The sequence below is a fragment of the Chanodichthys erythropterus genome, chromosome 19 (assembly GCF_024489055.1).
Source record: "Chanodichthys erythropterus isolate Z2021 chromosome 19, ASM2448905v1, whole genome shotgun sequence".
Taxonomy (NCBI): Eukaryota; Metazoa; Chordata; class Actinopteri; order Cypriniformes; family Xenocyprididae; genus Chanodichthys; species Chanodichthys erythropterus.
The window spans coordinates 11,450,130-11,461,890 of record NC_090239.1 but is presented as its reverse complement, the minus strand read 5'-3'; the positions used below and the strand labels follow the sequence as shown (position 1 = coordinate 11,461,890).

Sequence of the window (11,761 nt, the reverse complement as noted above, 5' to 3'; positions counted from 1 at the left end):
TTCAAAAATGAACCTTTTGAGGTTCCTGGCGATTGCAACTGTGGGGGAACCTTAAAGGTTCATTTTTGAACCTTTTTAAAAAGGTTCTAATTGGAACCTTCACTTAAAGGTGCATTAAAGCCCCATTAAGGTTCCATTTTGAACCTTTTCCTTTTAGATAGCAATAACATATATTAATAATAATTATTAAAATATAATATAAATTATACATTAACTATATGTCTTATATATAACTTGTATAACTATATCTTAATCCCATTTCAAAACACTGAATACAGAACACAATGATTGTCTATAAAATGTTTAATACATAAATATAAAATGTGAGCACAGGCACCAATGGACAGAGAAAAAAGGAATATTGTTTTTTATAATTCAAATAAATAAATAAATAAACAATCAAATAAATAAATTAATTCATTCATTAATCTATACATTTCCATCAACTTTTAACAGAATGTAGCTGAATATCTATCATTTTTATATTATTAAATTTTTCATTTATATATAATTTTTAAGATAATGTTTAAACAGGACATTAAACAGGACATTTTTATTTTTCAAATAATGTTAGAGTGTTTCTCGGCTTTGAAGCATATTCAAGGTTGAAGATGAAGTACATTGTCATTAGAATAACATGGTCATATGACCTGGTCATATCGTCTACTTCACAGACCTTCTCCCCTTGCATCATTATTTCTAAAACAGACTGCATCCAAGTGTAACCCGTGCGGCTCGCTTATGCCCAGCGTGATGTGCGGCCAGCGACACCGGGTATTAAAACTTGGTCTGCGTTGTTACGTTGTGTGGATGCAGAAACAGACACGGGACAGCAAGCAGTCGATTCACTGGATCTTTTTACTGAGTAAAAGAGAAAAATAAGCAGCCTCAGACTGAGTGGCCCTTATAACACTCTCTTCCATCGAATCACATTTCAAAAGGGCGGAAGAAAACATGAACATAAGGAAAATAATATAGAAAACATACCTGTTTAACAGAGACAAATAAGCAGCCTCAGATCGAGTGGCCCTTATAACACTCTATAAAACAAATATGGTGCGCCTCCATTACCATGTGCTGGTCTCACATAAAGACAGAAATATATCTCAAAGAATGTAAAATATCAAAAATAATCCCAATGATAGATAAAACAGTACTTTACATATACATATTGGGTTGAAATAAAGATATAAAAGATATAATTAACATTAGGATTAAATAAAATTAACAGGATGACAAAAGAAACCTACCTCTTCCATCGAATCACATTTCAAAAGGGAAGAGGAGGAGACAGGACAGGAAATTAGGTCATACTGTGACCTCGCATCACTTAAAGGAGAAGCGCACCTTTAGATCAGGTATCATAAAACGTATATGAACAATTTTGTGTGAATTATAACAATATTTACTAGTATACTTTGTATACCTGTTACACAAGGCACCATTTACAGTATATACAGCACAGGGTTGGGTGTACGTGGTTCCTAAACAAGAAGAGAATAATGTTATATTCAGTATAACATGTATGTATTCAATATAAACGTATTAAATGATACATAATTTCCATTATTATTTGCTTTTAAGTCACAATTTGAAACACAATTTTACTCACAACTGAGGGGACATTAAGGGCTGGATATAATGATAATATTTCCTTTGTGGAGTGATGTTTCATATAGTCTGTCCTCTCACTCTTTGTCCGTGTCATTTAGTCCTCTAAAAGGATTTGGTGATCTCCAAGCATTTGGTTTTCATTTTATCCAAGTGGATCCCAATGCTGTAATCATCTTCTCCTGAATAAATCTACCCACAAAAATATGTCTGCTATTCTTAAAAAACTTAAGTTGATTCTGTCTGGGACACTTACCCCAACTGCCCTTGACCTCTTTTGATACACATCTTGGTCAGACAGATTGTCCATCTAAAAAAACAAAAGAAATATATTATTAAGCAAGTGTGTAATTTTAGAGAATGGTGGAGAGTAAAAACAGTTCTCTATATTTCCAGGTCTCCAACAAGCGAACAATTCAACAAGGTGTGCTCAGCCATTGTTACAAAATACCAGTGCCCGGTTGCATAAAGCACCTTAAGTGTAATTTTCCCATAAGATCGCCCTTATGTTTCCCTTAAACTTAACGGTTATTTTCTGCAACACCCTTAAGTGTTACTTAAGGGTTTCTTTAGGCGAAACATCATAAACCCTAAGAATATCCCTTAAGTAATCCTTTTAAAAACGATGTGTTGCATAAAGCCCCTTAACTGTCATTTCCCTAAGTATAACATAAGGTTTGGAAAACTTCACCTTTTTCCCCAAGTGTTACAAGGAGTGAGCAGGTTCAATCCAAGTATTCTAACAAGACACGATCGACTGCTTTATATGATGAACAAATTGTAATTTAGGTGTTTATTCACATAAACATTGATGGAATTACATACGTATTTATATCTCTTATGGTCAACGGATGCGGAAATGTGTGCATCACGTGCAAGAACAAATCTCATTGGTTCTTGTGTTTGCGCGCACATTCAAGCTTCCAAAACAGCCTTATTCAGTCTTTCAATGAATGGACATAAATGATGAGAGAATATTAAAAATATCTTTATTTGTTATCCAAAGATGAATGAATGTCTTATGGGTTTGCAATGACATGAGTGTGAGTGAATGACGGCAGAAATCCCAATTTTAGTATTAACAAATAACGTGTCCATGGCAACAGCAGAATTTTATAATGGCAAAACCTGGATTGCTGTCGTGAAACACTTAACGGTTTCTTTTACCTAAGAAAACAGGTATTATACAACACCCTTAAGTCATTCCCTTAGTTAAGGAGAAATCACACCTTACAGTATTAGTTCACTTTCCATTTAAATTTTCCTGATAATTTACTCTCCTCCATGTCATCCAAGATGTTCATGTATTTCTTTCTTCAGTTGAAAAGACATGAAGGTTTTTGATGAAAACATTCCAGGATTATTCTCCTTATAGTGGACTTCACTGGACCCCAAATGGTTGAAGGTCAAAATTACAGTTTCAGTGCAGCTTCAAAGAGCTTTAAATGATACCAGATGAGGAATAAGGGTCTTATCTAGCGAAACGATCGGTCATTTTCTAATTTGTTTTTAAAATGTATATGCTTTTATATAAACAAATGATCTCCTTCAAGTGGTTCTGCCACTTCCGTATTCTTCAAACAGCATACCCTATACGTCCTTCGCCTTCCCTATTCAACTTATGGAACGAATGCAGCACCAGTTCCGTTTTTTCCGTAAGTAGAATAGGGAAGGCGTAGGACATACAGCATAAGCTTTTTGAAGAATACGGAAGTGCGGTTTTGCCGGAACCACTTGAAGGAGATCATTTGTTTATAAAAAAGCATATACATTTGATTTTTTTTAGAAAATGACCAATCTTTTTGCTAGATAAGACCCTTATTCCTCATCTGGTATCATTTAAAGCTCTTTGAAGCTGCACTGAAACTAATTAATTTTGACCCACAACCGTTTGGGGTCCACCTAAGTCCACTATAAGGAGAAAAATCCTGGAATGTTTTCATCAAAAACCTTAATTTCTTTTCGACTGAAAGAAAGACATGAACATCTTGGATGACATGGGGGTGAGTAAATTATCAGGAAAATTTTATTTGAAAGTGGACTAATTTAAGATATTTTGTTGAAATCCGATGGCTCAGTGAGGCCTGCATAGCCAGCAATGACACTTCCTCTCTCAAGATCCATTAATGTACTAAAAACATATTTAAATCAGTTCATGTGAGTACAGTGGTTCAATATTAATATTATAAAGCCACGAGAATATTTTTGGTGTGCCAGAAAAACAAAATAAGGACTTAAATAGTGATGATGAGTGTGTCGAATCAGCAGTTCGGAGCGCCAAAGTCACATGATTTCAGCAGTTTGGTGGTTTGACGCGCAATCCGAATCATGATTCGACACGCTGATTCATAACGCTCTGAAGCTTAAAGGGGGTATAATGCTATATTCTGACTTATTTACACTGTTAAAGGGTTGGATTCTCATGCTAAACATGGCCAAAGTTTCAAAACACGAGTTGGACGAATGACGGAGTACTGTATTTCTGTGCCAAAAATACTACACCAGCTTCCTGCAGCAGTGTTTTGAATTTGGCCATCACTAAATAAGTTGTTATTTAGTTTTTTTTGGCACACCAAAAATATTCTCGTCACTTTATAATATTAATATTGAACCACTGTACTCACATGAACTGATTTAAATGTGTTTTTAGTACATTAATGGATCTTGAGAGAGGAAATGTCATTGCTGGCTATGAAGCCATCGGATTTCAACTAAAATATCTTAATTTGCATTTCGAAGATTAATGAAGGTGTTACAGGTGTAGAACGGCATGAGGGTCAGTAATAAATGAACTAACCCTTTAAGGTGCTTTATGCAACCGGGCACAGTTCTTAAGAGACAAGACTGGAAGAGTGTATGTAAGAACATGTCAAAGAGCCCTTCAGTTTATATATATTAGCTATGTAAGTGAAAAGGTGTTATTTCATTTGGCATACTTACATCTACAATACTTGCCATATTTTTAGTGTCACAAGTCCTTGGACCCTTGGTAAAATAACCCATTTCCTTACTTTGCTAAACCTGCTACGAATTTAATTTAGTCTTTCAATACCAGCCAAATGTGATCTTTCTTGAATTAGTTTTTAAGCATCTCATGCCATGTGTCACTTACCTGGTTCCTTACCTGTTCGTCTCATAATTGAGATCCCTCACCTTCATCATCCTTTGTCTTCAGTCCAGACCAATCCGCTCACCATCATCTACAAATACAAAGAGACTGTTATCATCCAGCTGATTTCATTCAACCTGTCATCATTCAATCTACTAACCTGTTTATTCTCCCCATCTCTGCCACCTGCAATAATAAACCTTTGTGAACTGTATTACGTTGTCTCCTTCTGTCCGTGACACCATGACTCCTTTAAAAATAATATTATTTAAAATACTATAAAAGGCTGGGCTATGTTATAATGCAGGGCTCTTTGACACGTTCTTAAATACACTCTTCCAGTCTTGTCACTTAAGACTGGTTTTTGGTAACCAGGGCTAAACTAACCTTGTTGTATTGTTTGCTTGCTTTACCTGAAATTAAAGAGAGGCAATTTTACCCTCCATCTTTCTTTAAAATTATGCACTTACCTGTACTTCACTGTGGGAATTAACATATATATGTGCACATCTGATCAAACAGATTATTTTTTAACTCCATTTGCTTTGTGATAAAAAAAAAAAAGTAATAAATACATTTTATAAAGAAAAAAAATCTCCACTCTCCTTAAGTTTTTTTGTATTGCTAGTGGGGTAGCTGATAAATTTCTGGTCACCCTGTTTGAGCAATACGTTGTGTTGAGATTGATCCATGTGAAATACCAAATCAAGTCCTACAGAAACAAAAAACTGCAGAGAGGTGCATGTTATAATGGTACTACTAACAGCTCAGTAATTTGTAATGATAGCAATATAGTTTAGCTAAAAGTATGTGGAAACCTAACCATCACACCTATACAAGTTGATGGGCATCCCATTCCAAAACGGGAATGCAATATAAGTTTAAAGCAATGTAAGTTGTTTTGGATAACAGTGTCAACTAAATACATACATGTGAGAAAATGCTAGTCACTGAATTCTTCAGTACAACCTATTAAGTAATTAAAAAATGTTAATAATAATTAATAGAGGTGTCCACATACTTTTTTAAAACTTTAAGAGTAGATGTAATAAACTTACACATGAATGGTGTTTGTGGTCTTGGTAGGCATCTCAGTCTTTAGGTTTTCTTCTAATCTTATGAATTTAACTTGATCCTTCAATTTAGGGAATATTTTAGGTATCATAGTTTTCAGTTAGGTTCATTCAAGTGTCTGCATCAATTCCATTGTCTGTTAAAACAACAGGATTCAATAGTAGAATGTCATATCTGCTTAACTGTGAAAATGTCTGTTTTGCTGCAATAGGGAAGTTAAACAGAGTGTGCATTTTTGTGAGATAAACCTTGAAATGTAGGGATGATCACCTGGAAACTGTTGCCATCAACCAGTCAGCCACATGGATTTTCCAGTGAATCAGCTCTGAGCTCATTCTTGCCTCTATATGCAGAGAAATATTGCAATTTAGAAAACAATGCGTTATAAAATATGAATAAAAATAAACTTTTCATTTTTTACTAAATTCTCTCTCTCTCTCTCTGTGTGTGTGCGCAAACACACGCGCACACACAGTAAGGATAAAAAACGGCAAAATATCTTGAAATAGTACATGTGGAAAAGGTGTAGTAAGTGGTACACCCGGAATTATTTCTCCAGGCCGTTAAATTGACAATATTGTGGCCGCATTAACACGACGTGTCTGCTTAGGCCCGTCGTCATTTATTCATTATCACACACCTTAAAGTTATTATGACATTAAATAGGTGTTTCATAGCTTTTCAAAAAGTTAATAGTTTATTTGAGACGTTATGTTGTCTTACCTCAGATTTTTGTGTCGTTCCGCTCAGTCCCACTCGGTCCCGCTGCTGCCGCTTCAAAATTTGTAACGGTTTTTTCCACGTGACCACTGACATCATTGCGCGAGAGAGACTTGTGGAGATTCAGTGCATTGCGTTGCGTACCAAAGCCCAGATACAGAAAACATTTAAAGCATTTTCAAGGATTTGCTTATTCATGCTTAAAAACGAAACAATATTAATAATCTCGTTTACTTTGAGTGAAAATAATGTACTTTTGAATTGCTAGTTATTTGTCAGTATTCTTATTTTGTAAAAACATTTAGGCACAAGCAATCTCAGCACATAAATGATTAACAACAGCTGTAGTAAAAGCAATAGTAGTAGTAGTAGTAGTAGTAATGATGATAATAATAATAAACTAAATAAAGAAAAAAATAATCTTCCTGATGAAACCTTACACAATACAATTATGAAATGTTTTCTAAAACATGAGCTAATAACAAAGTAGATAAAGTTGGAACAGAAGGAGAGATGAAACATAAAATAAATTGCCTGTGCATCACACTTTACTCATGATTTTTGCTCTAAAACTGCATAGTGTCCTTTTCAATTGGGGAATATTTATACGGTTGTCTAAGCGGAAGATATTGAACACAGTCTATTTTTAGGGCTAAGAATTTCACGTCACCTCTCCATTTAACATTGAACAGCTTCTTGTCCATTTATGAATGTAAAACTGAATTTTTATTCTTGGTCTTCTTAGTTTATGCTTTAAAAATGGACAAAAAACATGGTGTCTTTCAATGTTATGATGCAATTTATAGAAATGTGCGGGGAGGTCCGGGGTACAGATGAAACACTGTATCGACTGTACACTCCAATCATATTAGAAAAGGTTCATAAACGAACCTTAACTACACACAGGTTCTAATATGAACCCTGTTACCACAACAAAGGTTCTAAAAAGAACTTCCAAATAACCATTTTACCTGTAAGTTCAACTTTGAACCTTTTTGATAGTTAGAAGTTCATATTTGCACTGTAAAGTTCTTTATTGAACTCCAAAGGTTCGACCTCTTCTAAGAGTGTATGGTAGTCAATGGGGGGCGAGATCTGCTTGGTTACAAACATTCTTCCAAATATCTTCCTTTGATTACAGGTTGAGGGGGAGTAAATGATTGCAGAATTTTCATTTTTTTGGTGAACTATCCTTTTAACAACTACATATTAGTAACTCATCCCTAAACTAAAAATTTGTATGTCAATTTGTTTGATTGTGTAATCAAATTCAACACGAGGACCAAGTTGTCACAATGGGAACCTGCCATTACACCACCTAATAAAAGCTTTTCAGCATAATGTTAAAAGTAAAACTATTATTTATATTATAAATGATTAAAAAAATCAAAATGCAAAAGATAACCTTCCAAAACATCACATTATTGTTTGGGCCAACAAATATTGTAATTTTATAAATTCTAAATATAAAAGTTGCCTTCATTATATACTTGCCTGAATGTTGGTTTTGTGTTCTCTTGTATAAAGATTTTTTTTTTTTTTTTTTAAATAAATAAATTCTACACTCTAAAAAAAGTTGGGTTGAAAATGGAAAAACCCAGCAATTGGGTTGTTTTAACCCAGTGGTTGGGTTAAATGTTTGGCCAACCTGCTGGGTAGTTTTATTTAACCCAACTACTGATTAAAAATGACTATATGGCTGGCTTGAAATGAATCCAAAATAGGTGAGAAATTAAAAATCAGACATAATTACTAGAGGCAACAATAATAATCAAAAGGTGTACATTTATTAATAAGCAATTTAATACATGTTTATTGTTTATTATTCATTATCTTATTAATGAATGTTCATTTATTAAACATATTAATAAATGTTAATTCCAGCATATTTTGGGTTCATTTTCAGCAAGCAATACAGTCATTTTTATACAACAGTTGAGTTAAATAAAACTACCCAGCACATTGGGCAAACATTTAACCCAACCACTGGGTTAAAACAACCCAATTGCTGGGTTTGTCCATTTTCAACCCAACATTTTTTAGAGTTTAATATGGTTCTGAAACCAACACAAAACCACAGCTAGAGAAAACATGCATCACTGGGCTTTTGACTCAAAACTTGAGATAAATTGTGACAACTAGCCCCAGTCTCTCCTATAACCTGGGCTATTTTGTGCAATCTTTGTGGATCTTGTACTATGAAGAGCCATTCAACCCTCTCTATCTGGTAAAGCTAGTGTTGATGTTACATATCAAATTAAACAAGAGAATCTATATAGGCTATGTGTACATGACACTCCAAATGAATGTATTTATTATACTATTTAAGATGCCGTCCCATACACGCTTTAATTTACTAGGCCTGGTTCGACTTTCACCTTCATTTTCATTAAGGCTCTGTCATCATAATAAGGGCAAAATCTCTACCCAGGCTATTATTTGCCGTGAGTCATTATCCTATGTCATGATGAGGATATTTGAAATGCGTAAATGGGGCGTTCTATCAGGAGAGCCTCATGAGCGGATCACATGACACCCACAATCAAAAGGATCACAGATCTGAGACTGACTGTTTAGTCTGGGATCATCTGATTGATTGTATGTGCTGGCATTCAGTGCTGGGCTTCAGAAAACCTGTGGACCATCACTGAGCAGGAAAGTGAGAGACAGGTCGGCTCGCTTTGACAGGATTTAAATAGGTCAGGCTTGTACCAGAGCTGTCTGCAGACTGCCTCTGACTTCCTGCCATTGAAGTGGTTCAGGCCATGGAATGGCCTGCGGTAAGGAAGGATGGCAGCCCATTCAACGAGAAATGAAGCATTAACACACAAAGATAAGAAAAGCAAGGAAAAAGAGAACAGACTTCACTGATTAAGCTATTGTTATACAGTCACCATTTTGTTTCATTGCTCGATGAAACAAATAAAGACAAATTCTGCTGTAACTTCCATTTAAACAAATTAACTAGGATATTTAGTAAGTGACTGCAGAAGTATTACCTCATGTGTCATTTTTCAATGTTGAAGAAAATGGTAAGATGGAAAAATCTCACAAATACTGCAGTTCAGATGAAGTCAAGATTAATAAGAACCCAACTAATCAATAAATGTTCAATAAATAAATCAATAACTGGTGATGTGATACATTTGACATCATATAGTCAAGAATTCCAAAATGTTTAAAAAAAGAACCATCCTTACATTTTTAACAAAGGAGGCTATTTATAAGATACCTGTCCACTTCTCCAGCTCACCACACTGTTCTATTCCTATCCTGTGCCATCCCCCGCCTATGGATCTATTTATCCTCCTTCCTCTTCGGTACCTCATTTTCACTGCTTCCTCCTACTCTCTCTTTCTCTGATAGTTTGTCATCTGACTTTCAGTTGTACGATCTGTCCATTACCACTCAAACCAAAACTAGAACATCAGAGTAACCGCATGCCCGCATCTATATAAGGCACACACACATACAAAAAAAATAAAATAAAAATAGGTCACACAGTCCCATGAAACTCTAAATAAGTAATGTCAAAGGGTGAAGTAATTGTAATGTTTTAGTGCTACTCAAATACTGTGTGATTCTGGGTGTGGACTGTCATATAACCACTAAGCAGTGTCAGCATGAATTGGAAATTGTGAAAAGGCTTATCAAAAAGAAAGAGAGAGAAAAAAAAAATTAGGGCAAGACTTAATTTAGTTAATCAGGAATTGATTGGATATTAGAAAGTGAAAGCTGCAAACTAGATGGAGGTAGATCTGAATGCAAGTTTGCAAACAGTTGTGGAGTGACAGAATGCTTGAGGGGAGGGACTGAAACTTGTGGCCATTGGGGGGATATACTATGAAAAAGTGCAAAATTAAATTCATTTTTTAATGTTTATAATCAAAATAATCTATAATAAGCAAGGAGCATAGGAATGATCTGAATAGTTGAGTTGGGTACGCTGCATGACTTAAATCCCAGACAGCAACATACTGTGGCCCAGATCTGGCCCACACCTGGTACATATGGATTACACGCGGATCAGATGTGGACCGGATCTGGGCCGACACTATGTTGCTGTCAGGGATCTCACTGAGTAGTTTTAAAAGGCTTCCTATGAATATTTCAAAGCACAACATAACATTTAAGAAACGTCAGTTAATCAAGCATTTTTTTTTTTTAATTAATAGAACTTAAAAATGAAAACTAAAACATTTTTTGCAGCTATGTCATACATTAAAATGCATATTTTGGACATCAAACAGAACTTATAGAACTATGGGCTGGTGGTGGAACTTGATTGGTCATTCAGGGTTTCTGTGAAAAAGACTAAAAATCATAAGGTCCGGCATTAGGAATACGTTAAAAGTTTCTTAAAGGGATAGTTCACCCAAAAATGAAAATTTTGTCTTTACTTACTCACCCCAAACCTGTACGAGTTTCTTTCTTCTGTTGAACAAAAAAGAAGATATTTTAAAGAATGTTGGTAACCGGACAGATGACAGCACCCATTGACTTCCATAGTAGGAAATAAAAATTAAGTCAATGGGTGCCATCAACTGTATGATTACCAAGATTCTTTAAAACATCTATGTTTGTTTTTTATAGAAGAATGAAACTCATACAGTTTTGGAACAACATGAGGGAGAGTAAAAGACAGAATTTTCATTTTTGGGTGAACTATCCCTTTAAATGTTAAATGTTTTTTTTTTTTTTTTTTAATCTATTTAACAACATTAAAGGGTTAGTTTACCCAAAAATGAAAATAATGTTATTTATTACTCACCCTCATGTCATTCTACACCTGTAAGGCCTTCATTCATCTTCATTCAAAAAACAAATAACGACTTTTCAACAATATAGTGATTGGCCGATTTCAAAACGCTGCTTCGGAGCTCGAATCAGCGACTCGGATCGGACGGCTAAACTGCTGAAATCACGTGACTTTGTCTCTGAGTCACTGATTCGATTTGCAAAGCTCCAAAGCAGTGTTTTGAAATCGGCCAATCACTATATTGTTGAAAAGTCATTGTTTTGTTTTTTTGGCGCACAAAAATATTCAGCGCTTTATAATATTAAAGTAGAACCACTGAACTCGCATGAACTGTTTTAAATATGTTTTTAGTACCTTTATGGATCTTGAGAGAGGAAATATAATTTCTGTGAATGCAGGTCTCACTGAGCCATCGGTCTTACAGGAGTGGAACGACATGAGGGTGAGTAATAAATTACAGAATTTTCATTTTTGGGTGAACTAACCCT

The 11,761-nt window shown here is 34.8% G+C and overlaps 1 long non-coding RNA gene across 5 annotated transcripts; it reads right to left on the bottom strand.

Moving 5' to 3' along the window:
* Positions 1 to 30: 30 nt before the first annotated feature.
* LOC137008227 (uncharacterized) lies at positions 31 to 7,567 on the bottom strand. 5 transcript variants are annotated; one of them, XR_010892773.1, is made up of 8 exons: positions 6,518 to 7,567; positions 6,065 to 6,137; positions 5,779 to 5,930; positions 1,613 to 1,921; positions 1,427 to 1,484; positions 1,251 to 1,329; positions 988 to 1,040; positions 31 to 861 (listed from the first exon to the last, which is right to left on the bottom strand). It is a non-coding gene; the product is annotated as an uncharacterized lncRNA (long non-coding RNA). The 5 variants fall into 5 exon arrangements; XR_010892774.1 differs by having other exon boundaries at positions 1,427 to 1,777; positions 1,868 to 1,921; XR_010892776.1 differs by having other exon boundaries at positions 1,427 to 1,921; positions 6,043 to 6,137.
* Between the last annotated feature and the right edge of the window lie 4,194 nt (positions 7,568 to 11,761).